The 24,014-nt window shown below is 48.4% G+C and overlaps 1 protein-coding gene across 2 annotated transcripts in view; it reads right to left on the bottom strand.

Annotated features, from left to right (window-relative positions):
• The window catches only part of CMKLR1 (chemerin chemokine-like receptor 1), a 38,742-nt gene extending 19,063 nt beyond the window's left edge, over positions 1–19,679 (bottom strand). Inside the window, exon 1 of one of the 2 annotated variants that reach the window (XM_048821427.2) lies at positions 19,412–19,679. The gene's annotated coding sequence lies outside the window, so the exon portion shown is untranslated. Of the gene's footprint in view, positions 1–9,858; positions 9,950–19,411 lie in introns of those variants that run through there. The other variant, XM_048821426.2, reaches the window with a different exon arrangement.
• Positions 19,680–24,014: the final 4,335 nt, after the last annotated feature.

The raw sequence follows: 24,014 nt of genomic DNA on the forward strand, positions 1-24,014 counted from the left end.
TTATCTAGGCAGAACAGGTCCTGACGCTGCGCCCAGCTCTGATTTGGAAGGCTTTAAATCTCCATATGCTCCCTGCCCGGGAACACTTGCTAGCGAAGGGAGAACCAGCCAGCCCCACCCGTCTCCAAGTGCAGCCGCAGCCAGCAGCCGCTGAGCACTTCTCGATCCTCCCAACCCTCCCGTCTGCCAGCTGGAAAGACGTCAGGGTTGGTGGTTGTTTTGAACGTCCCTGGATGAACACCAGTCAGTGAGCAGCGCTGCCCACTGCCAGGCTCACAGATGGAGCAAGTATTCCTCTCTCGGGGGAGCTTGCAAGCTGTGAGGAAATAGCCCTGTTTAACCTCAAACACGGTTCGGATTGCAGGTGCAATAAACTCTGCCCTGTGCTGTGATGCCATGGGGTACGCCGCGGATGCTACGTGTAACGCTCCCTCCCTGGAGACAGAGTCCAGCGCTCAATGAGAGAAACACGTGTTGAAACTCCCAGGAGACTTCAGCAAGTCAGGGAGGTGAATAACGATGCAGGCACCAATGTGAGCTCTGGCAGCTCACCCACGCAGGTGCCCGTAATACACACACAACACGGATGGGAGATTTGGCTGCCGGTGCCAAATCTCAGCGATGGCTTGTCCATCCCCACGCTGCATCAGTCATTGCCAAAGGGGTAGACCCAGACGGGACAGTTCCAGCACCTGGGATCTGCGTTCTGGAACTGATTCATCCTGGAATATCCCAGGGTCCCTTGCGTGTGACGCCTCTGTGCGTTGTAACCATTCAGGCCCCTACCGCTGGAAGCCTATGGACTCATTCTAAGGAAGGAGTAGGCAATACACGAGAGTTAGACAGCCTCTCCCAGCCCTTCCTGCATTGCAATTCTTTGTCCAGAGAGCAGGTCAGGGATCTCCTCTCATTGCCGTACAGGCAATACTGACGAAGATGCACCTAGACGGACAGGTAGATTCTGGGAACAGCATATATTGAAACGATTGCCCTAGGGTGAACCAGCAGGGGGGAGCAGGGCACAAGGCGGGCAAAAGGAATATGCCCCAAAAGAGGTTTTAGACAAGGTGTTATTGACGCAGAGCATTGGGAAACGGCGGCTAGCAATCAAACCAACTGACAACACGCCGTAGACAACGGAGAGCCGGTGTTGGGGAACAACCATTGGTGTGATCGCGTAACAAAGGCCGTACATGCATCCATGAGACGGCGATGCTTTCCATGCACTGCGCCGTCTCTGTTTCTAAATACTGGGGCAGCCATTTTGCTCTGAGAGAGGTTCCTGCTACAGCGGTGACTCTTACACGCCGGGCTCTCTCTCGGAGTGAGGAGCGCGGAGGGGAGGGGTCCATTCAGGCTGAAAATGGCATGCTCATGGTTACTATGGTGACCTGGGCTTCTCGTTTCAGACAGAGCCCAGCACTGCACAGACAAATGGGAACACAAATAGTGGGCAGAGCTGGGCCAGAACCCAACCTGTGGCTCTGAGCATCCCTTGGACTTTGGAGGGGCCCGATCTGGACCCTAACGTTACAGCCCAGGACCTTCTGGAAGTGGGCTGAAGCATCCAGTCCTTTAGAAAGTAATGATTCTGGTGCAGTCCCAGAGACGGACACAATGTGAAGAGCTGGTTGCTAGGCCTAGTGGAACTGGGCCCCCACAGTTCGCGTGGTACCACATTTCACACACACACGTCAGTCTAAAACGGTGTCATAAGAATGTCTGCCCAGTGCTTCCCCTCCAAGAATCTCCAGGGGCTTTCCAATGCTTGGGAAGTATCCTTGTTTCTGTGACATGACACCCCAGATGCTTTATGGAAACGTGATTACGATAGGACTGTGGTATAACTAAGTTATACTTTATGCAAGATGGGTCTTGTCAGATATCATTGGAAAGGTTATAATTTACTGAATGTGTTTGTCGAATTTGTATGCCTGTATCATTTCTGTATCTGAGGCTGGGAATATTGACCATGTCTCTGTATTTCAAATGGGCTACGTTGGATGAGGCCAAACAATGTTAGTGGCTTATTGAAGAAATGCACACAAGCACAAGGACCACCCCAGAAACTGTGTGCAATAGAAACCTCTCAGAGATAGCTCTACACAATGGGAACTGTTTGACACAGGTCACAGCAAAAAAGCTTTCAGCAAGTGGGGGGAAGATATAAAAGAGGGACAATGACAACATGAGGGGTCCTCACTCTCCCTACAACAACGCACCTTAAATCACCTGAGGAACAAAGACTGAACTGTGGGAAGTGATGGTCCCAGCTTTAGCTTGTGTAAGAAAACCTGGGAAAGCCAAGGCTACTTGTGCCTTAAGAATCCACCACCTTTGTATCACTCAGGGTGAGAATTTGTTAATTTGTATCCTGCCTATCTAGTATGTTAAGATCAATCTGCGGTTTTTGTTTATTTACTAAGGTAATCTGCTTTGTCTGTTTGCTATCCCTTGAACCACTTACAATTCACCCTTTGTAGTTAATGAACTTATTTCTTGTTTATATTAAAACCCAGTGTATGTCATTTCTAACTGGGGGGGCAAGAATTTGTGCACATCCCTCTTCACATTGAGGAAGAGGGCGGATTTTTATGAGCTTGCGCTGTGCAGATTTTTCTATACAGTGTAAGACAGTATTAGTCTGGGTTTATCTCCCAAAAAGGGTGTGCATATGAGTGCTGGGGGAGTCCTCTCACACAGAGCTGACTTCAGTCTGCGTCTGCAGCAGGGTGTGGCCCTACCTGTGTGTGTGCTGCAAGAGGCTGGAGAGCCAAATTCAGCAAAGCAGGGACAGCAAACCTTGGCTGGTTGACCAAGAGAGGCTCAGTGAAATCCCAGTACATCCGGTGGCATCCCAGAAGGGAAGTCCAAACCATCACAGTCTCCATCCCACAGAGAGAGAAACAGAAGCACAGTGTTTAAGCAATTTGCCTAACACCACACAGTGAACTAGCCCAGCACCCTAATCTCTGAACCATACTGCCTTTAGTTCTATAGCTTCTCTCATTCTGATGTGCATAGACAGCTGTCCTCTGGGTGTTCCCTTATTTACTCCATATTTTACAACTCTTTCCAAGCCTTGGGACCTAGGATTCCCACTTGCCTTATGAAAGACAGTCCTTTCAAATGCCCACTATCATCTCCCTAGTGTAGCCTCACTGACATGATGGCAGATGTGCTTATAGCTCACACTTCATGTTCAAAGGGCACGTTTCTGGTGGGCCAAATCCTGAGCTCTTTATTCAGCTCGTACTAAGTCTCTGACTCGGGCAAACCGAGTAAAGAACCCTGGATTTGGTCTATAGACTTCAGTGCAAATTAAGGTGCTGAGCATTTGGCTCATTAAAAATAACCATTTAATGGAGGCATAATTCTGTTTTCTTGCTTCCATTTCCACCATATTCATTTGACAGATTTAATTTTAAAAGAAGGGGAAATTCTTGGGAGTCTGGGGGGGAAAGGAAGCAATTTATGCTTATGCTTCTGTCTGCCCTGTGCTGAAAGGCTGAGAGACTAGGGCTGTTTCTGAGATAATAAAAGTATCTTTTTTTATCATTTTTCTTCTTTTTTATACTGGTTGCTATTAATTTTAGGCTCTCCTGGCATTCTGCAGCCAATAAAAAGGCCAATAAAAAGCTCTTTTTTCTCCTGCAAATTGTTGCTGCTTTTCACAGAAGAATCAGAGATCAGGGTTGGAAGAGACCTCAGGAGGTCAAAGTCCAACCCCCTGCTCAAAGCAGGACCAACCCCAACTAAATCATCCCAGCCAGGGCTTTGTCAAGCCGGGCCTTAAAAAGTTCTAAGGATGGAGATTTCACCACCTCCCTACGTAACCCTTTCCAGTGCTTCACCGGCCTCCTAGTGACTCTCTCCAATTTGTCCACATCTCTTCTGTAGTGGGGGACCCAAAACTGGACACAATACTCCAGATGTGGCCTCACCAATGCCGAACAGAAGGGAAGAATCACTTCTGTCGATCTGCTGGCAATGCTCCTACTAATGCAGCCCAATATGCTGTTAGCCTTCTTGGCGACAAGGGCTCCACTGCTGACTCATACCCAGCTTCTCGACCACTGTAACCCCTAGGTCCTTTTCTGCAGAACTGCTGTTTAGCCAGTCAGTCCCCAGCCTGTAGCGGTGGGTGGGATTCTTCCGACCTAAGTGCAGGACTCTGCACTTGTCCTTGTTGAACCTCATCAGATTTCTTTTGGCCCAATCCTCCCATTTGTCAAGGTCACTCTGGACCCTATCCTGACCCTCCAGCATATCTGCCTCTCCCCCCAGCATAGGGTCATTTTAGTCCTCCCCACCACGTGCTGCAGAAAGTAGGTGCGACCACTCTGCTTCCAAACGCCAGCGGTCTTTGCTGCAATTAGGTTGTAGCAATTTACATGGAGGGCAGAGCTAGTGCTATTCTGGCCACTCAGCTACCTTCACGAATGCACCTAACGTCAATCCCAAATCCTGCAGACAGTGCTCAGAGTCTGGCAGGGTCAACCCACTGATGGAGAGGGCTTATGAGGCAGGCATAGAAAGTGAGCAGGCTTCAATGCTTAGAAAATACGGAGTCCGAGGAATCCTCTCAGCTGGGGATCAGCTATCTGCTGGTGACTGAGCTAACGGAGTCCCATTCCGAGAGAAATAAACTCCTGCAGATCTGCCCCAAGTAATGGTTTGCTGCCAAAGTTTTTATTTCTGAATGTCATAAAAACCAAAGAGTCGCCGTATTAAATCCAACCGTTGGCCCAAGAAGTCTGGTATCATTTCACATCCAGGGGCCACTGCCTGATGCTTTGGAGCAAGGACAAATGCCCTAATGGACAGCGTTTTACAGTGAGAAGAAAGCAATCCCTCCTGCCCCCCAGCAATCCATGGATCTCTTGAAATGCCAATGACATAACTTGCCAGCTCAGGTGTCTGTTCTGTCTTTATCCCAGGTGGTTGTCTGGGGCTCTTTAACCTGCTCGTCTGGCTAGACACTAGTTGCTCTGCAGCAGGGTTTTAGCTTTGGGCTCATTTTATTGTCCACTGCTCTGCACACTTACAGTGCTGTGTAACTGTAAATATCAGCATATATATCATAAGAACGGCCACACTGGGTCAGACCAAAGGTCCATCTAGCCCAGTATACCATCTTCCGACAGTGGCCAGTGCCAGGTACCCCAGAGGGAGTGAACAGAACAGGGAATTGTCCAGTGATCCATCCCCTGTCGCTCATTCCCAGCTCCTGGCAAACAGAGGCTAGGGACACCATCCCTGCCCATCCTGGCTAATAGCCATTGATAGTCCTATCCTCCATGAATTTATCTAGTTCTTTTTTGAACCCTGTTAGTGTCTTGGCCTTCACAACATCCTGCGGAAAGTATGTTGTCTGAAGAAATACTTCCTTTTGCTTGTTTTAAACCTGCTGCCTCTTAATTTCATTTGGTGCCCCCTAGTTCTTGTGTTATGGGAAGGAATAGAGAACACTTCCTTATTTACTTTCTCCATAAAGTAAATAAGGATGTAGTAAATACCAGATGCAGGCAAAGTTTTCAGTGAGACTAAACCAATTGGGCCTTTCTCCAAAAACCTGAAACTGAACTCCAGCAGCTGTGGGTGCGGAGAAAGTCTGATTAACTCTTTGGGGCCCCACGATGCAGTGATTACCTCAGAGGTTGTGAAAGGGGAATTTGGGCCTGGTAGACCAATTAACCAGCCAGGGGGGAAGCTGGAGAGTGGACCAGGATGAATTAGAAATGAAGCCCAGCTGAGGGATAGCAGGGCCTGTCTCCAGCAAGAGCTGTGTGAGCTCAGTTGGGGAGAGGAGCCCAGGTGGGAAGTGCCCTGTCTGTAGGAACCTGAATCATCTGGAGCCTGCCGGAAACCTTGAGGAAAGGGAGGAGCGTGCCAGCCCCTGGAGCAGGGACTGATTGGACCAGGGAGCAGCAAGAGCCGCAGATTGACACCCGTGCAGAGGTGGCAGCCCGCTGAGCCCAGCCCGGCGGAAGGGTTGGATACATTGGTGCTGGACTTGGATAAAGGGCTCTGTGACCCCGGAAGGGGCAGGACGCTGTAAAGTGACCTGGTTGGAGGGCCAGAGCTCTGCTACATCTGGAATAGGCTAAAAGAAGGTGGAGGAAACTGAGGCAAAAGGCACTGCAATGCTACAGCCAGTCAGGAGGGGGCAGGTTAGGGTGGCTACTTTACCACAGGCCCTGATTCCGCAAGGTACTTCAGCACGTGCCTAACGTTAAGTTGCACCACCGAAGTCAATGAGATGAGGCAACTGACAGGTTCAGAGAGCTCGGTCCTGCTCCTACTAAAGTCAGCGAGAAAACGCCCATTGACTGCTAGGGTGCAGGATCAGGGCCGAAGCCAGGGACATGCTTAAGGGCCTTGTGAACCTGGGCCTTCCTGCTGCTGTTCGTTCTGCAGCACCTCTGGCTTCGTTAGGAAACAGCAGAAACGAACATCTACTGCCAGGGCCATCAGGCCATGCTGCGCGGGCCAAGTGAGGAGGCACTGGAGAGCTTGCAGAAAAACAACAATCCTTGATCCTCATCTGAAAATCCTAAACCAAAAAGGTCTGGGTAAGCCAGCCAATTTTTAAGAGCTTATCCAGACCAAACCTCTTAAATTTCAGCCAAAACTTGTTCATTTCCCATTTCAAAACCCTTTGAGCCCTTCCGAGCTCTCTGGGTCTCACTGGTTTCTAACTCTGCAGCACCCACAGACAGCCCTCTAGCTCAGGAGCTAACCGTGTAAATGCTCATAGAGCCTGGGTCACCGTCGTGGCTCTGTCTCGCTGGGAATCGCGGCTCACCGAGACCCCTGCCCAGCTGTTGTGCCGTTCTACCACGCTGATGCGCTCCGGGCGCACTGAAGGGATTCTTTGGAAATGCCGACTGACTTTGGTGGCACTGTGCTGGAGCGCCGTGGCTGCTTGTTTGCTTCCCCGAGAACTAGCTTCCTAAACCCAGGGTTGTGAGTTCAATCCTTGAGGGGGCCATTTAGGGATCTGGGGCAAAAATTGGGGATTGGCCCTGCTTTGAGCAGGGCGTTGGACTAGATGACCTCCTGAGGTCCCTTCCAACCCTAAGATTCTATGAAATCCAAATTCTATGAAACTCTAGCGAACCGGCTCATTGACCCGGGACATTTACAGGAACATCTGGAGACAGTGAAGTCAGGAAATGCCCCCCGATGGTTCATGAGCAAGTGCCTGATTCTCCGCCACCCCGTCCCTTGCATCATCCTTGACACAGTGCAAAGAGAGTATACAATGCTGAACGATCAGGAGGCAACCCTGCAAACCTGGATGTGCTCGCACGGACCCTGATGCCACCTGGAAGCAGTAACAAGCCAGAGCCAGCCGGGGATATGGCCTAGTTCAATGTAGACGCCAAAGTGAGTCACCCTCCCCTTAGATTGCTGCGTGCAAGGGTGGGCACAATTCCATTTTCATGGCCCACATACCCCTTTCTTTCCCTGTCTACCTGCATGCCCCCACCCCCATGCCTCAGCCCCTGTGCAGACCTCCGAGCTCTTCCAGTGAGGCTGGCAAGGAACGGCAGCAGCATGCAGACTGCTTCCATTTTCCTGACCACATCTACATCATTGCTCAGGTGACGAACAGTCAGTCCAGTCTGCTTCTCAAAGAAATTACGCGCAAGCTTTCAGCCTTGCAGGAGATTTGGAAGGGGCAGCCGGGGGGAATTCAGTCCTGCCCTGGGGCTGAGCCAAGCACAAGTCAATATCGTCACTGCACCCTGGCTACTGAGACAAGCAGAGCATCGGAAGCAGGGTCTGTTGCAAACCATGCAGGGATGTCCGAGACAGAGGAGAAAGAAATGAAAAAAGAAAATGGCCTTTTTATCCTCTGTGGTATTTTTGGCTGCTTGGGGGCTGATTCCTGTGGCTGTCACTGTTTGGTGGGGGGGAGGGAGATGTCTCCCTTTATAGCAGACACCCAGTATAGCTCCCCGGGACTCCATTTGTCAAGGTGAAAAGTTCCCGTGAGAGCTGGGCCCTCCAGGAACAATCAAGTCATGAGAAATTCTGTTGAGCTGGGAGCATCTCCCAGCTGCCTGCAGCCTCCTCAGCTGCTCTGGGGGGCTTCCCACTGCCAAACCACTGCAAAGAAAAGCTCTGCTGTTCTCTCGCTAGTCCCCACCCTTCTGCAGCTGGTAAAACAATGCCCTGCCTCTCGGCTCTGCTGGGTGGGCCACTCGCCGGGCCTAGAACTCCGGTGCTTTCTGCTGCCTGGCCATCCCTGGTCTCTGAGCTACGGCATTCTCCCCCCACTACAATTCACTCCGAAAGGATCCTCAAGGATTGGGGGCCAGATCTGGAGGTCCTGCTTTGGTTTATGACTCAGGCAAACTGGGAGTCGCCCAAAGTCTATACAGAGTGCTTTGGAAAGGCAAAGAGCTACGTACTGTCACCGCAGGCCTGCCTGTCCCTGGCTCTAGGGCGCATGGGGCAGGAGCGCATAAGAAGTCTCTCCAATCATCCAAAACAAGGACGGGGACACTTGCCTCCTGGCTGTCAAGGCAATGCAGAGGCTGCTCCTTCCATGCCCCTCTAAAATGCTATTCCCCCCACAGGATTTGGGAGAGGAGAGAGGGACATATCATCCCCACCTCCAGACTCGCCTTCAGAGCTGGCCAGCGAGAGGTGGAGCAGTCTAAGCAATCCTCGGAACTATGGCAGAAATTTGGCTTCCTGGGGTCCCTTTTGGGTCAAGATGGCTGCAGGCTGCCCCATAGCCAGGGCTTTGGCAAAATGCCATGATCCAGATCCAATCCAGTGCAAAGAACTGTGTGTGTTACAAGCCTCAGTCTGTGATCATCACATCCCTCTTCTCCATTAGTGTTAATTACTAAGCAGATCACCCCTGGACAAGGATCCAGCGCCGTGATGAGTGACTCTCACCAGCTGTAGAGATTCAGCTCAGCTGAGCATCCGGCAGCTGAAACGAGGCATTTCTGAGCTACTTTGGCCCTGAACTTGGGCTGAAGAGCTCACGGGGTTAGGCTTTCACACAAGAGTCCCACAACTTCCAAAAGAACTCGCAGGACCACTTGTGAAAATGAAAATAAACATTGTGGGACATTCTCAAGGCTCTGGAGACTTTTGAGGATGGGCTTTTGATCCAAGGCACACGCCTATCTGGTTTTGCTTTAACCAAGGCTGCCAAGCCACCCCCGATGAAAATGCGACAGTGCTACCAAAAAGAATAACTATTCCAATCTAGCTTCTCTGGCGAGGTTTCTCCACCTTCTCTCTTTCTAAAGAATGACTCTTCTATGCCCTACTTTCGAAAGTCTGTAAGAAACTTCAGGGTGAGCAAACTAGCTTTCTCCCACACAAGCAGAAAGATACATGCAAGGAGATGACTGTACAATGCACCATGTGCTAGCTCCATGTAGAACTAGATGCATGTAAATCCCCACACATCAGGATTAGACTTTACCTCTATAATTAATCATTCATTAACAATGAGACCCTGATGCTGGAATAACAAAGAGAGGATGAAAAGACTCTCTGAAGAATCTGAGTTGGGGAAACTTGACTAACCAGCAAAATCATTCTCACAACGACCATGGGGAAAACACCCCTCAATCATTCCAGAACCGTCACCGCAGTACCAGCGCCTGCCAATGCTGTTGAGTTTCCCTGTCATCCCTTTGTAACAGCAAATGCCATAAACCTTTTCCTGCACAGTCTCTGCAAAGAATGCATTTCCCCAGGATTTGACTGTTGCACTTTGTACCCTCTTAGATCCCACCCACTATCCAAGAGAGCCAATGATAGAAGCAATCCTGTGAATAATCAGGAAGGAATTTAGATTATAAATAGGGATATATTTACCTGGTCTGAGTATGATCAATTGGGTAATCTCAGAGTTCTAAATCCACATACAAATTGAGTCAGGATTACAGCTGTCCGGCACTTCTGAACAATTAGGGTTACATATGAAACTGACTCATGGTTCTGTAATTTCTGCACACACAGTTGATAGATTTTTAGCTAAGTCAACACTTCTCCTTTCTAAAAGAAAAAGAAAAAACCAGGAGGAAGTGATATTTCGCAATAGGATGTGGTGTCTCTATTTCAATTTTTAAAAAACTGTCCACAAGAGTGAAAATAGGTGCCATGGTGAGAACTGTGACACCTCTGAACACGGCTGGGTGGGAACATCCCATCACACCTGCCGTACTGGGTCAGACGATGGTCCATCTTGTCCAGAATCTGGATTCTGACAGTGGCCGGTTCCAGAGTTGGGAGGGGAGTCACAGAACACGGCAATTATGGAATGATCCACCCTTGAACTTATCCAGTTCTTTTTTGAACCCAGTTATACTTTTGGCCATCACACGGCAATGAGTTCCACAGGTTAGTTGTGCGTTGTATGAAAAAGTACTTCCTCTTGTTTGTATTAAACCTGCTGCCTATTAATTTCATTGAGTGAGCCCTGGGCTTTGTATTGTGGGAGAGGGTAAATAACACTTCGCTAATCACTTTCTCCACCCCATTCATCATTTTATAGAATTTGAACATATCGGCCCTCAGTCAATGCTTCTCTAAGCCGAACACCCCTAACCTTTTTAATCTCTCCTCATATGGAAGCCGCTCCAGACCCTTGATCATCTTTGTTGCCTTTCTTAGAACCTTTTCCAGTTCCACTCTGATCTTTTTGAGATGGGGCGACCAGAACCGGGCACAGTACTCAAGGTATGGGTGCACCATGGATTTAGATAGTGGCAATATGATATTTTCGGTCTCTTTCCCAATAGTTCCTAACATTCTGTTAGGAATGTTGACTGTTGCTGAATAATGAGCAGTTGTTTTCAGAGAACAGTCTACAGTGACTCCACAATCTCTTTCTTGGGTGGTAACAGCAAACTCAGACCCCATCCCAATGCTGTTTATCCTACCAAATGGAACATCTCCTGTGATACACAGTCCTACCGCATGCTTTTCTGAAGGCCATCACTGCATCCCAGCAGCCACTGGGCAAAGGAAGCAGGTGTTTTTAAGGAGGTGAATCAGTGAGAACCCAGATGGAGCCCACCTCTGTCAAAACTGGACATACAGCACCATCCACCCATGGAAGTGTTCCACTTTTCCTGCAAGTCAGTTCAGTGCTGTGCTTGAAGGAAAGGGTCTATTTACCCCAGTTGAATTAATAAGTTGCAATGTACTAACTCAGCAGAGCAGCAAACTTAATATCTACTGGGAATGCACAAGGGTAGAGGCTTTTCATTGCAGAGAAACATCTCTGAGGACCTCGGGAGCCTGAGGTCACTAATTGTGACCTGCTAGGTGAGGTTCGAGCCAGGAAAGACTCAAGGAGATGACAGCCGGGTGCAGCGGGAAGCTGAGACACAGTCTAAGCGCCAGCAAAGCTCGCTGTTGCTGAGGGAGACATTTGGCCCGGTAACACACAGCTCTGGGTCTCTCCACAGCCTGGTACACCAGTGTGGAAAGCTCCCCTTCCATCCAGTCACACTCACAGAGCGACAGGAGAGCACTCTGTCCGCCACTCCCAACCACAGCAGAGAGATACATGGGTTACTTCCTTCTTCGAAGGAGAAAACTGCATCCTCCACACAACTGCAGAGGCTGGGCAGGAGCCTGCTCAGTGCTTGGAGCCATTGGCATTCCTCGGGGAACAACCAGGGCATCACCGCGGGCATGGGAGACAGACAGAAGCGGGCCCTAGTGTGAAAAGCATGGGGAAGTTAATCCCCCCAGGACTGCTTGGCCTGGCTGTGAAGGCAAAGAATCCCTTTGAGAGCAAGGTCTACATTTTTCAAATAAGGCTTCCGTTTGGCAAGCCGAGGCGCCCCTGCAAAACGTGGGCGTGCGTTTCTGCATCAGCCCCCACACTCTGGTTGTTTTCAGTGGAGCTACACGTCCAAACCAGAGCAGAAGGTTCAGCAGCGACAAATGCAGAGGGCATTGCAAGCCGGGGCAGGCCAACTCCGTCTGCATCTGGTGACCTTCTCACCCCAGTCATTCGGCCTTCTCTGACCAGCTGGTTTTTATTTCACTGCTTTTTGTGGTGGGGGGGAGGAGGAGGATTATTGGAGTGGGGAATAATCTCCCCTTCTGATGTTACCCACAAAATGTATTTTAGGGTCATAAAAGAGAAGTGGGATTGAGCTCTGCCCAGCTGCATCCACTCCTTGGCGGGTCTGAAGTAATGCATGGAATAAAAAGGCCTCCCACCAAGGCAAAGGAAGCAGCTGTTCTCCACCCCCTGAAATGACAGCCCCGCTGAGTCATCTCTGGGATTGCTGCTGGGATCTCCAGGTGTAAAAGACTCCCTCGGGACTAGAGCCCTGGACTTGGACTCAGGAGACCTGGTTTCTATTCCTGGCTTGGCTATTGGCCTTCTGGGCAAGAGTGGGCAAGTTACTTCACCGCTCCGTGCCTCAGTTTCCCAATCTGTAAAATGGAGATAATGATGCTGACCTCTTTTGTAAAGCTCTTTGAGAACTACAGGTGAAAAGCGCTATATAAGAGCTAGGGAGTGTTATTAAAGTGGCTGAGTTTAAGGACCAGGTTCGTTAGCTGAGAGGCAGCAGAAGACTCATAAACATCGTTAAATAGTCAAGCCACTAGCCGGTGTCAAAGAACCACACTATATGTGTGAGCAAGCATTAAACATGGCAGTTCAATGTGTTTTTGTTCAGTGGGCTCATTTGCATCTGACTACCCACAAAGCTCCTGCACTCCATGGCTACAGTGAAGTTACGGTAGGCATATTTCAGTTATGGTGGGGCTGAGCCAAAGAGGAAGTGGGGCTCAGAGCCACATAGGGCTGAGCCTGGGGTTCAGAGTTTGGGTCTTCAAACCAAGCCAAGCCAAGGGTAGGTCCCGGGTTTGGGTCAGAGGGCACCAGACTCTGACAAGCTGCTCTTTGAGATCTTGGCCCAGTGGTGGACACTACAATGAGTGCATGTAGCTGGGCCGAGCTTAATCCGAGTTCTTTTGTGTCCTTAAGGTGCATTTTGTGGGTAACATCAGAAAGGGAGGGTCCCCACCCATATAGTACCATCCGATCAGGATTCTCAGGAACGTGGTAAGAACATACAGGAAAGTGTTTTTTTCACTGTATCAAGAAACTACCCCAACTGCTGTATAGATGTTTTTAAAAAGACAAAGATAGAAAGAAACAAAGACAAATGGAGAGGGAGAGAAAAAGTGGAAAAGAGAAGAGAGATGAAGAGGAACTTGCAGTGCTGTCCAAACGTTAAGCCTCAAAGTGCCACGGGGATGGCAGGTCAGTACTATAATAACTCTTTTAAAGATGGGTAAACTGAGGCACGGAGCAGTTAAGTGACTTGCCCAAGGCCACACAATGTGTCAGGTGTGATCTTGTGAAAGGAACCCAGGAGTGCTGGTTCCCAGTCCTCTGCTCTGACACGCCATAACTGGGGAGGGAAAAGAATCTGATCATTTTAAATAGTCATAATTAGATTGGGTTTGTTAATCTGACTCCCTGATTTTTTAAAAAATGCTGTTTTCTACTGAATGTAGTGTATGCGGAATATATCACAGGAGCCATTCGCTCATGTCTCATGCCTCAGTCCTTCCTCCTTCACGGACAAATCAAGGAGAACACATCTGACCCTATTCAAGCAAATTTAACCTTTCTCGGGCAATGCAGTGAATAGAGTTTGTCCTAAACCTTCCCAACAATAGTGGTGTCTGTTTAATTAGCATTCAGCACACAGCTCTTCCTCCCAGACATTCTGCTGTAGGCCAGGCATTGTAACATCCTCAGAGCCCATTAGGGTTTCCCTTAAATCATCCAGCCCTATTTCCATCACAGGGCTGGTCTGTTCCAGCAGATACATGGGGAAGATCTTAAAGTGTGATTAAAACAACCAGAGGAATAATGCTGCCTTGGCACAATTTACAGGTGAGGGCTGCAAATGCAAACCAAAGCAGTGCTGAAAATGGGAAAGATAATTACTTTCTTGGCAGCTCTCAAGACTTGCACCTCATCGAAACGAGGTTGATAAAAACATCCACAGCTCAGGTCGTTGGAGCCAGTTTTTCCTAGTCCTCAGCTTCACCTCCTTGGCTGATTCTGAACCATTCTCCCTTGATGCATGATCCACGTCCTGATCCAGGGCTTGAACAGCCTTTGCCCCAAAGTCTGAGGGTTAATAGCTCTTGGGTTTGTTACCTAGTATAACTACACCAGCCACCTACGGTTTTATACTGCATTCATCCCCATAGTATCTGAGCACCTAACTGAACGGCTATTTTTATTCCAAAGAGACTAATTCTTTGCTTCATTTTTCACCAGGACATTTGTCAGAGCACTATCAGGAGGGAGGTAGTTCTCCAGGTTCATCTGACGTTATACTGAGCTTTTATCCCTTCTAATTTTATTTTCCATTTCAAATAAAAGCAGGGGTACTAAGTGTTACACCCCATTAGGCGTCCCTTAAGACATTGAGGTGGGTTGGCAGTCAGCTATAGAAACCATGAATTTTATCAATCATGTCTCCACTGCATGGGTTATCTCCCGAACAACCAATGTCCTGTGCCTGCCCCATAGGGCTCCGGGAAAACCTGAAGAGGATTCTCTGGGTGGCTGTTCTCTCTAGTTATTCCAAAGATCTGGTCAGGGGATGGCTCCCAGACATTGCACTAGCTTTCCACAGAGCGGCTCCTTGAAGTGCCCTTCCTGGGGAAAGCATTCCAAGATGGCAGATTGACTGAGATGTGCTAACAGTGGCTCAGAAAGCTGCTGGCTGACAAAACCACTCTTTCTTCCCTTGGGCTTTTTGGAACGAGGGAGTCTGTCCGGGCAAATCTGCCAGGACCCGTCTCTGCTTCTGAGAAACGCAGAGCGAAATACAGCAGTGGAAGGGAATAGCATGCGCGGAACTTTCTCTGACTGCAGCCAGTGCCTAGATCTGCATTAGTGACGGAAGTCTTGCCAGCAATTCCGGGACATTTGAGATTTCCTAGCAGTGAAGAGAAAGAAACTCCCTAGCCAGCCTTGGCTTCCTCATGGATGTAAATCAGGGTGTCCGCTGTGTCCAAAGCTCAGTGCTAAGGAATCAGGAGGGCCACTGGTCACGTTTCTGATCAGAGCCTGGAGAACGGTCCCTCCACTCAAGTGGCAGTGTAATACAAACACAGGACAAAGGTGGGGTAACTTCGAGAGTAAGAAGCAAGTAACCAAAGCAAGAGAGTCTGCACAGGAACACGTGCAACCTGTGCACAGCTCCAGGAGGTAATAGAAACACACCTCAACTGTCACGCATCAGGACCTGCATACCTCTCGCCCTTTCTATAGTACAATTTGTGCCCCAAAGACTTCTGCCTATGGATTCAGCACCTAGCGGTGGAAGGGATAGTACCCCTCGGGGGATAGAAGATTTCCCACTGAGCAGCATTCTGATGTCATTCCTCTGTTCAGCAGGTTTAAAACAAACAAAAGGAAGTATTTCTTCACACAACACACAGTCAACCTGTGGAACTCCTTGCCAGCGGATGTTGTGAAGGCCAAGACCATAACAGGGTTCAAAAAAGAACTAGATACATTTATGGAGGATAGGCCCATCAATGGCTATTAGCCAGGATGGGCAGTGATGGCGTCCCTAGCCTCTGCTTGCCAGAAGCTAGGAATGGGCAACAGGGGATGGATCACTTGAGGATTCCCTGTTCTGTTCATTCCCTCTGGGGCACCTGGTATTGGTGACTGTTGGAAGACAGGATATTGAGCTAGATGGACCTTTGGTCTGACCCAGTGTGGCCATTCTTATTCTTATGTTCAGTGGCTCATGGGGAGGGGCAGGGGTGGGCAAATGCAGTGGAGCTGAGTTACAAGTACTCCATTCAAGGACCTTGTTTTAATTCCTGGAGCCGTGGCACCTACAAGGGAGTCAGCACGTTCGAGGCAGCAGAGTTGGAGGCTGTGCGGAGAGCAGTGGGAGTGGGTCTGTGTGGTGTAGGCAGTGTGATGGCCACACGCCCCTGGGTTCAGAGTGTTTGTGTGCGATCTGTTTACACTGGAGGTTCACGGCTGTGACATCTCAGCTTGTGAGCGCCTTGGGCCTCATCAGCTCCCCAAGGCAAAGTCCAGGAGGCTTCCAAGGAACCCCAGGCTGCTGCCGGAAGTGGAGATGGGGAATAGACCCCACCCAGTTTTGTTTCGTGTAACACCTTGTAAACGGAATTGCACTGTGATCAGCCAACTATTGCAAATGAGGAGGGAGAGGAGCCTGGCTTGGAGACCCAGAGGCAGAAGGGAGTGGCTTGCAGGAGCGAATAATTCTGAAAACAAATGGAGAGAAAGCCAGACACCAATACGCCTGCCAATCAAACCAACCGTCGCCACCAACCAATGAAACTGAAAGAGACACTGGGAAAAGCCCAGAGAGAATCAGCGGCATCATGCTGCGGAATTCATGCCCACTGCTATTTATTTAAGAGCTGTGCATGAAATTCGCTCCCGTTCAGAAGGCCTGCATTATGTCTTTGCCTCATCTAAGTCCCGCCTGAACAGTGCACAGAGCCTTCTGGTCACCTTTGCAGAGGGTGAATTTCACCCTATATAAGACACTAGTATAGAAGTCAAGCAGCAATTAGCAAGGGCCGGGCAGATTCCTGCCAATACAGGACCTGCGCTTGCTGAACACAGCAAGATCTGACTTCTTATACCAGAGCCGTATCCTTGATAACCAAAGGGAGCCAACGCTTGAAAAGAGGAATCCAATTCACTATCGTCAGTCCTGTTTATTCTTTCACAATTGCCTCTTACAAAACCACGCCAAGTTAAATCATGAGGAAAGTTGCTGACATGACCGGTAATTTTGGAGTTTCGTCTGGAAAAAGGAGAACAGAATTTTGGCAAGACTGTGCTCGAAGGTTACAGAAATGCCAAAGTGGGTGCTCAGCAAACTCATCTACCCACACTGTTGTCTTGTGACATGTAAATTTACAAGGGAATAGCTTAGGCGCGAGATCCAATCAACTGAACCCTTGGGGGCATTTCAAACTAGATGGGACAGAACACTGGAGAGTAGGGAATGAATCCTGAACAAGCCCTAGGCAGACCGTGGATCTCATTGGACTTTTCCATCTATAGGCAGGCACACAAGAACTCAGCACAGAGACTTCCATGCCCCAATCAGTGAGCACCAGCAGGTGTGGAATGACCTTCACCTGCTGTGGGAAGTTAGAAACATACACTGACTTCCTGTAGGATGATGTCAACATCTTCCTGTTGCCTCCAGCTACCATTTTGCTCAAGACTTTTGCAGAGACTTAAATGGCTGGCCTTCACTTGCAACCACCTGGCCATTGAAAGCTGACCTGCTTCTCTTTCTTCACCCAACCACTCCCATTCCCCCATTTCTGGTTTTCTAACGTTCTAGTGCCCCTACCCCAAGACATTGCCTTCCTCTTAGACATCAGGCAGGTAGATGAGAGTACACGGAGACAGGTTCATTAGGGTCCAGCTCTGAGTTCCGCAGCAGTAAGTTAGAGACAGAAGAGAAGAGCAGATGTCAATACAGCCCAGAGCAGCTGTATGGGTCTCGGCTGGCTCATCGATAAGGGATGCAAGAGTATGAAGAAGACAAGAGTCCATCTTCTTGGAGGAAGTGTGTGTCTAGGAGAAAAGGGCCCTAGGCTGGGAGGAAGTGTCTGTGGGTTCTGTGGGGTCCCTCAAATTAGCTGGCGGAGCAAATGATCGACTTCATTAGCAATTCTGCTTGTTGCTCTGCTAATTCGTGGGGGTAATTCAGGCTAGTGAGGAAGCTGAATTCCATGCTGAATAATTAGAGGATGAAGGAGTGCTCCTCTCGAGACAGACAGGAGTGTGAGGAGTTCACAGGAGGTGGATTTGTGGAACTGCTCACTCTGCTGCTTTGATGAATCTTGGATTCCTAGGGATGGTCTTTAACCCATTTGTGAAAAGGCTGTAAATAGATCTGTCAGAATTATCACTGTACGCAGCATTGTTGTATCTGTGTTAGGTTCCCAGCCCTGAAGAAGAGCTCTGGGGAAGCTGGAAAGCTTCTTTCTCTCACAGACAGAAGTTGGCCCAGTAAAAGATACGACCTCACCCACCTTGTCTCTAGAATATCGCTGTCTGTTTCACTGAACAGAGGAATGACATCAGACCAGACCAATGGCGCATCTGCTCTCATATGTATTTTATACAGGTTCTTATTCTGCGCCCAGCCCCATGGGATCTGAGTGCACACCCCACCACCGGCAAAGGTTTATACTGGATGAACACAGCACGGCCAAACAACTGCAGAGGACGCCTGCCCCACGGTGCAATGCTATGGCCTGGGGGACTTGGTTTATGGCATGGCGATCTATTGAATGGCTTTGAAGGTGCTCAGCATCTAGATGCCCAGACTCGTTAGCCACAATTACATTTCCACCATAGCTCAAACTCAGGTAACAGCAAATACTATTAACAGACACAAACCTATTCAGTCCTTTACAAAAACGTTCTGACACCAGTAGTCTCCATGGCCGGCTGTAGCGGTGAGTCCCACAGGTTGGCCATGCCAGCAGTCGTGCACGGACCATAAATGTACTCCCTTTCCGTTTCACGGCCTGGTTCCTTGCTCACACATTACAGGGGAGCTTAGACCGAATCACCTGGCTGGGGTTCAATATTGTGAACACCTTAGTCAAGACACTTCTTACTCTCCTCTTTTAGGGTAAAACATCAAAATCAAGATAACAATGTGTCTTTCACAAGACCCCCTGCTAAGCATCTCTGAACTGTTTCTTAGCATCTCCTTTACCGCTCTTGCTTGGGAACCCGACACTCCCCCAGCAGACACACCGTCATGTTATAAACGGCTTGATAATACCTCCGTCCACTGGTAACACATCCGAGCACCCTGTTTTGTACTCTAGCTTCTGCACACTGGCCAGGCCATTGCATCAGACTCCCGAAAGGTGCCTCTTTGCTCCTTTCACCCTCGTGGCACCTACTCATTCAGACCCTTCCAGCACAGGGGAGACGGTTAGATCATTCCTCCTCATCATGCAGCTCTCCAAATCAAATTGCAGCTGCCCAATCATTCTCCCTCCCCCCCACCCGCCCCCAATTTGATTAGGTCCCTGTGGAGCTTCCGACCTAAAATAGCCATGTCCCCGTCAGCAAGTTTCAGTGCTGATTGTGGGGTTAGGCGTCAGGAGCCCTGGGCTGCCGGCACCAATTTATTGTGAAATTGTTTAAGGGCGTAAAAGAGCTCTTTAAGGATTAGTTATGTAAAATACCCTGACACATCTAATGGAGGACATGGGGTTTGCAGAGGAAGTCAGAGGGGGGAGGAGGGTGGGAAGGGCAGCTCAGCTGAGTCCACCCCATCCTTGTCCCTTTGGTCCAACGTCAATATCTTCAAGTGGGGACCGGTACCTTCTGATTGGCGCTGTCCTCCTTGGGTCTGCTTCTCTCTCCTTGAACTGCCTGGGCCGGGTATTAAAGACAGGATCAAACTACGCAGGGTTCACTGACTGCATCACCGAGTGCCACATGGAATCAGCTCTCCCCTCAGGCTGCAACGAAGCTCCGGGGAGGTTCGGCCCGTCGAAGGAGAGAAGCCATGCAGCACCGTGCGAAGAGTCGGTTAAGGTTTATCTTGCACCTTCTGATGTTGTACCTTCTCCAGGGGGAAAATCATTCCATGGCCCTTCAGCAGAGAGACATACACATACATGGATACACACAGTGCCTTTCCAATCTGATCTTAAGGCAAGAGAAAAAAAGCCACACCAAAATCTTAGGATGGGGTTTTTGGCCGGGTTCCCTCTTAAAGCAACATCTGGAAGTAACACAGTGATCTAGCAAAATTGGCAGGAGTCCTGCCGGTGACCCAATCCGAGACAGAAATCAGCTGGGCCTCATGTATTGTTGCCAAAAATGTGACATACTCTGAGTTCTGTTTGATGGTGGCTTATAGGGTCCAAAGGCCTCCACAGCGGAGCCCCTTCCTCCCCTGATGTGGTTAGAGCGAGGTTGGAGAGGAATGTGTACAGCGTCTCTAATCTGGCTAGAATTAGGCCATTAATCTCTGATCCCAGTGTGTGAGGCTGCCATCCCTCTTTGGTAGTCTCCTTACCGTCCCGTCTCTTTCCAAGGCACTAAGTCGCTTCCCCTCTTGAAATTTGACTTCAAAAAGTTTCCTCTGCTACCCCTCCTTCAGATCGACTTTCTCACATGACTTTTCTGGTTGTCATTATTTAGCGTTTGTACTATGGTAGTGCCCCCAGGCACCCGCGGGCATGTCTGTACAGCAGCTGGGAGCAAGTCTCCCAGCTTCTCGCCACAGACTTGCGTGAGTGGGGCTTGCGCTAAAAATAGCTGTGCGGATCTTGCTTTGACGTTGCGACTGGGGCTGGGGCTCGGGCTCTCACCCATCCCCTTCTCCTCCCTGCCCCAGGGCTGAGAGGCCGAGCTCCAGCCCAAGACGAAACATCTGCACATCTGCATCCTCCCAGATGCAGTGTGGACATACCCAGTAAGCATCCATTCTGCAAGGCATTGCACAAACACAGAGCGCTTGCCATTCTAACCCAGTGGGCTATCTTGCCTTTATTACATTCGCTGTTCTGCATTACTGTGACTGGGGTCCCAGTGGAGAGTCAGCCGAGGTCACTCAACTAGGGTGAACTGCAAAGAATGGGGCAGACAAACCCCAAAGCTGATGGATAATTCAATACTTAAATGTACCAAGGCAGCATAAAACAGCTTCTCTATTACTGCACTGGTTACTCAGAAGTCCAAAACAATACAGGTCCCTTAAAGTGACCCAGCCTCATGCCTCCATCCAGGTACCCAAGTCAAATATGATGATTTCTGAAAAATTTATTCCATCATATAAAAGAAAAGGTCCTATCAATCCCAAAGGCTCAGACACATTACTTCCCAAGTTATTGAATATTCCAGATCTTACCCAAATACACGCATACAGCAAATTCTTATCAACTAAACTAAACTTTATTAAAAAACAAAAGAGAGACAGTATGGTTAAAAGACCAATATACATTTAGACATGAGTTCAATTCTTGAGATTCAGATTCATAGCAGAGATGGTGAGCTTTGTAGTTGCAAACAGGATGTTAGGAATCATTAAAAAAGGGATGGAGAATAAGACAGAGAATATCTTATTGGCCTTATATAAATACATGGTACATCCACATCTTGAATACTGCGTACAGATGTGGTCTCCACATCTCAATAAAGATATACTGGCATTAGAAAAGTTTCAGAGAAGGGCAACTAAAATGATTAGGGGTTTTGAACGGGTCCCATATGAGGAGAGATTAAAGAGACTAGGACTTTTCAGCTTGGAAAAGAGGAGACTAAGGGGGAATATGATAGAGGTCTATAAAATCATGAGTAGTGTGGAGAAAGTGAATAAGAAAAAGTTATTTACTTGTTCCCATAATATAAGAACTAGGGGCAACCAAATGAAATTAATGGGTAGCAGGTTTAAAACAAATAAAAAGGAAGTTCTTCTTCACTCAGTGCACAGTCAACCTGTGGAACTCCTTGCCTGAGGAATCATAGAATATCATGGTTGGAAGGGACCTCAGGAGGTCATCTAGTCCAACCCCCTACTCAAAGGAGGACCAATCCCCAACTAAATCATGCCAGACAGGGCTTTGTCAAGCCTGACCTTAAAAACTTTATTCCACCACCTCCCTAGGTAATGCATTCCAGTGTTTCACCACCCTCCTAGTGAAAAAGTTTTTCCTAATATCCAACCTAAACTTCCCCCACTGCAACTTGAGACCATTACTCCTCATTCTGTCATCTGCTACCACTGAGAACAGTCTAGATCCATCCTCTTTGGAACCCCCTTTCAGGTAGTTGAAAGCAGCTATCAAATCCCCCCTCATTCTTCTCTTCCGCAGACTAAACAATCCCAGTTCCCACAGCCTCTCCTCATAAGTCATGTGTTCCAATCTCCTAATCATTTTTGTTGCCCTCCACTGGACGCTTTCCAATTTTTCCACATCCTTCTTGCAGTGTGGGGCCCAAAACTGGACACAGTAATACAGATGAGGCCTCACCAATGTTGAATAGAGGGGAACGATTACGTCCCTCGATCTGCTGGCAATGCCCCTACTTATACATCCCAAAATGCCATTGGCCTTCTTGGCAACAAGGGCACACTGTTGACTCATATCCAGCTTCTCGTCCACTGTAATCCCTAGGTCCTTTTCTGCAGAACTGCTGCCGAGCCATTTGACCCCTAGTCTGTAGCGGTGCATGGGATTCTTCTGTCCTAAGTGCAGGACTCTGCACTTGTCCTTGTTGAACCTCATCAGATTTCTTTTGGCCCAGTCCTCTAATTTGTCAAGGTCCCTCTGTATCCTATCCCTAACCTCCAGCATATCTATCTCTCCTCCCAGTTTAGGAGGTTGTGAAGGTTAGGACTATAACAGGGTTTAAAAGAGAACTGGATAAATTCCTCGAGGTTAAGTCCATTAATGGCTATTAGTCAGGATGGGTGAGGAATGGTGTCCCTAGTCTCTGTTTGTCAGAGGGTGGAGATGGATGGCAGGAGAGAGATGACTTGATCACTACTTGTTAGGTTCACTCCCTCTGGGGCACCTGGCATTGGTCACTGTCGGCAGACAGGATATTGGGCTGGATGGACCTTTGGTCTGACCCAGTATGGCCATTCTTATGTTCTTATGTTCAAAGAGTTCTTTCAGAAATAGTTCATAGGTTATAGTCCAATGTCCAATATCATATTCAAGGTGTACCAGCATAACTGGGATCTCATCTTGCAACTCAGACTTCCCCTGATGAAGTTTAAGCAGATCTGAGATGAACAGAATCAGGACCCAAGGATCCTTTATACAATTTCATGTCCTCTTTGACAAATTGGAGTTCCTCAGGGAACAAAAGGTAATTAGGAGGACTTTGAAGGAGGTCCATCAGTACTTAGCTATATGAATTAACATAAGGCATTTGGCTTGTTCCTCCACCATTCACAGATGATTTGCTATACATTTCAAAGAGAGATGAATACTGAGATATCCCGTGTTTACAATGCATTTAAATGCTAGGATTTTTTTTGATCTCTGAATTATCAGAATACAGCATAGACAGGGACTGTTGATTTCAGTGTCGACCATTACCCATATACATGTAAATGTGCAAAAACCACAAACATTATTTCCCGTCATGACTTTAAGGGTTGAATGTGAGTCATTCATCCTGCAGGATGTTTAAGGCTTTCAGGCCATGTGTTACAGTTATATTCTGCTTTTATTATATTCAGCAGTAACGCAAAGAACCGATAGGCCCGTATCCTGTAAGACATTGGCTTCAGCAGTTACCGTAAGGCTTGAGGCCTACGAACTTTGAACACAAACTTTCCGCAGATAAACAGCCCAACAGAAACCCCAAGTATTGGGGAGCAGAAAATAGAGTGTTTAAGGGAAATTTCTGACCACAGGAACATGCTCCAACCCCAAGAGTGTCATGGCAACAAGTTGACATATATAACAAGTACATGTGCCACATCCTCTGACACCTAACCACAACGGGGCCATAGTATTGAATTGACATATGTGATAAGTTGAGATCATTAATATACTAATCTATAGAAGAAAGACACTCCAACCTTAGTAAGGTGAGGAAATACAAATGAGGAAAAGGGGAACATCTCCTACTGAATATGCATCAAACATCGTGGTGTCAGCGTAACATCGTATAAGAGTTGCATCCCAGCCTTGGGGTGGTAGGAGAAGGAGATGCAGTCCTTGGGAGGTGTCAAAATTATGCCACTGGTGATGGGGGAGATGATGGCTCCCATTTCAGCTTGTTCTGCAAGGCATGCTGTGAGTATATGGATCCATTCTGTAGTATCTCGATCTACCTTCCTGAGTTGGGGCAGTTGTGACTGTGCTAAATGTATTAATTAACTATGTGTAAATATAGAGGAGTTCCTACAGTGAGAGTGTTGCAAATGTGCACATCGGGGTTCCCAACTATAGAATCA

Source organism: Caretta caretta, chromosome 15 (genome assembly GCF_965140235.1).
Source record: "Caretta caretta isolate rCarCar2 chromosome 15, rCarCar1.hap1, whole genome shotgun sequence".
NCBI lineage: Eukaryota > Metazoa > Chordata > Testudines > Cheloniidae > Caretta > Caretta caretta.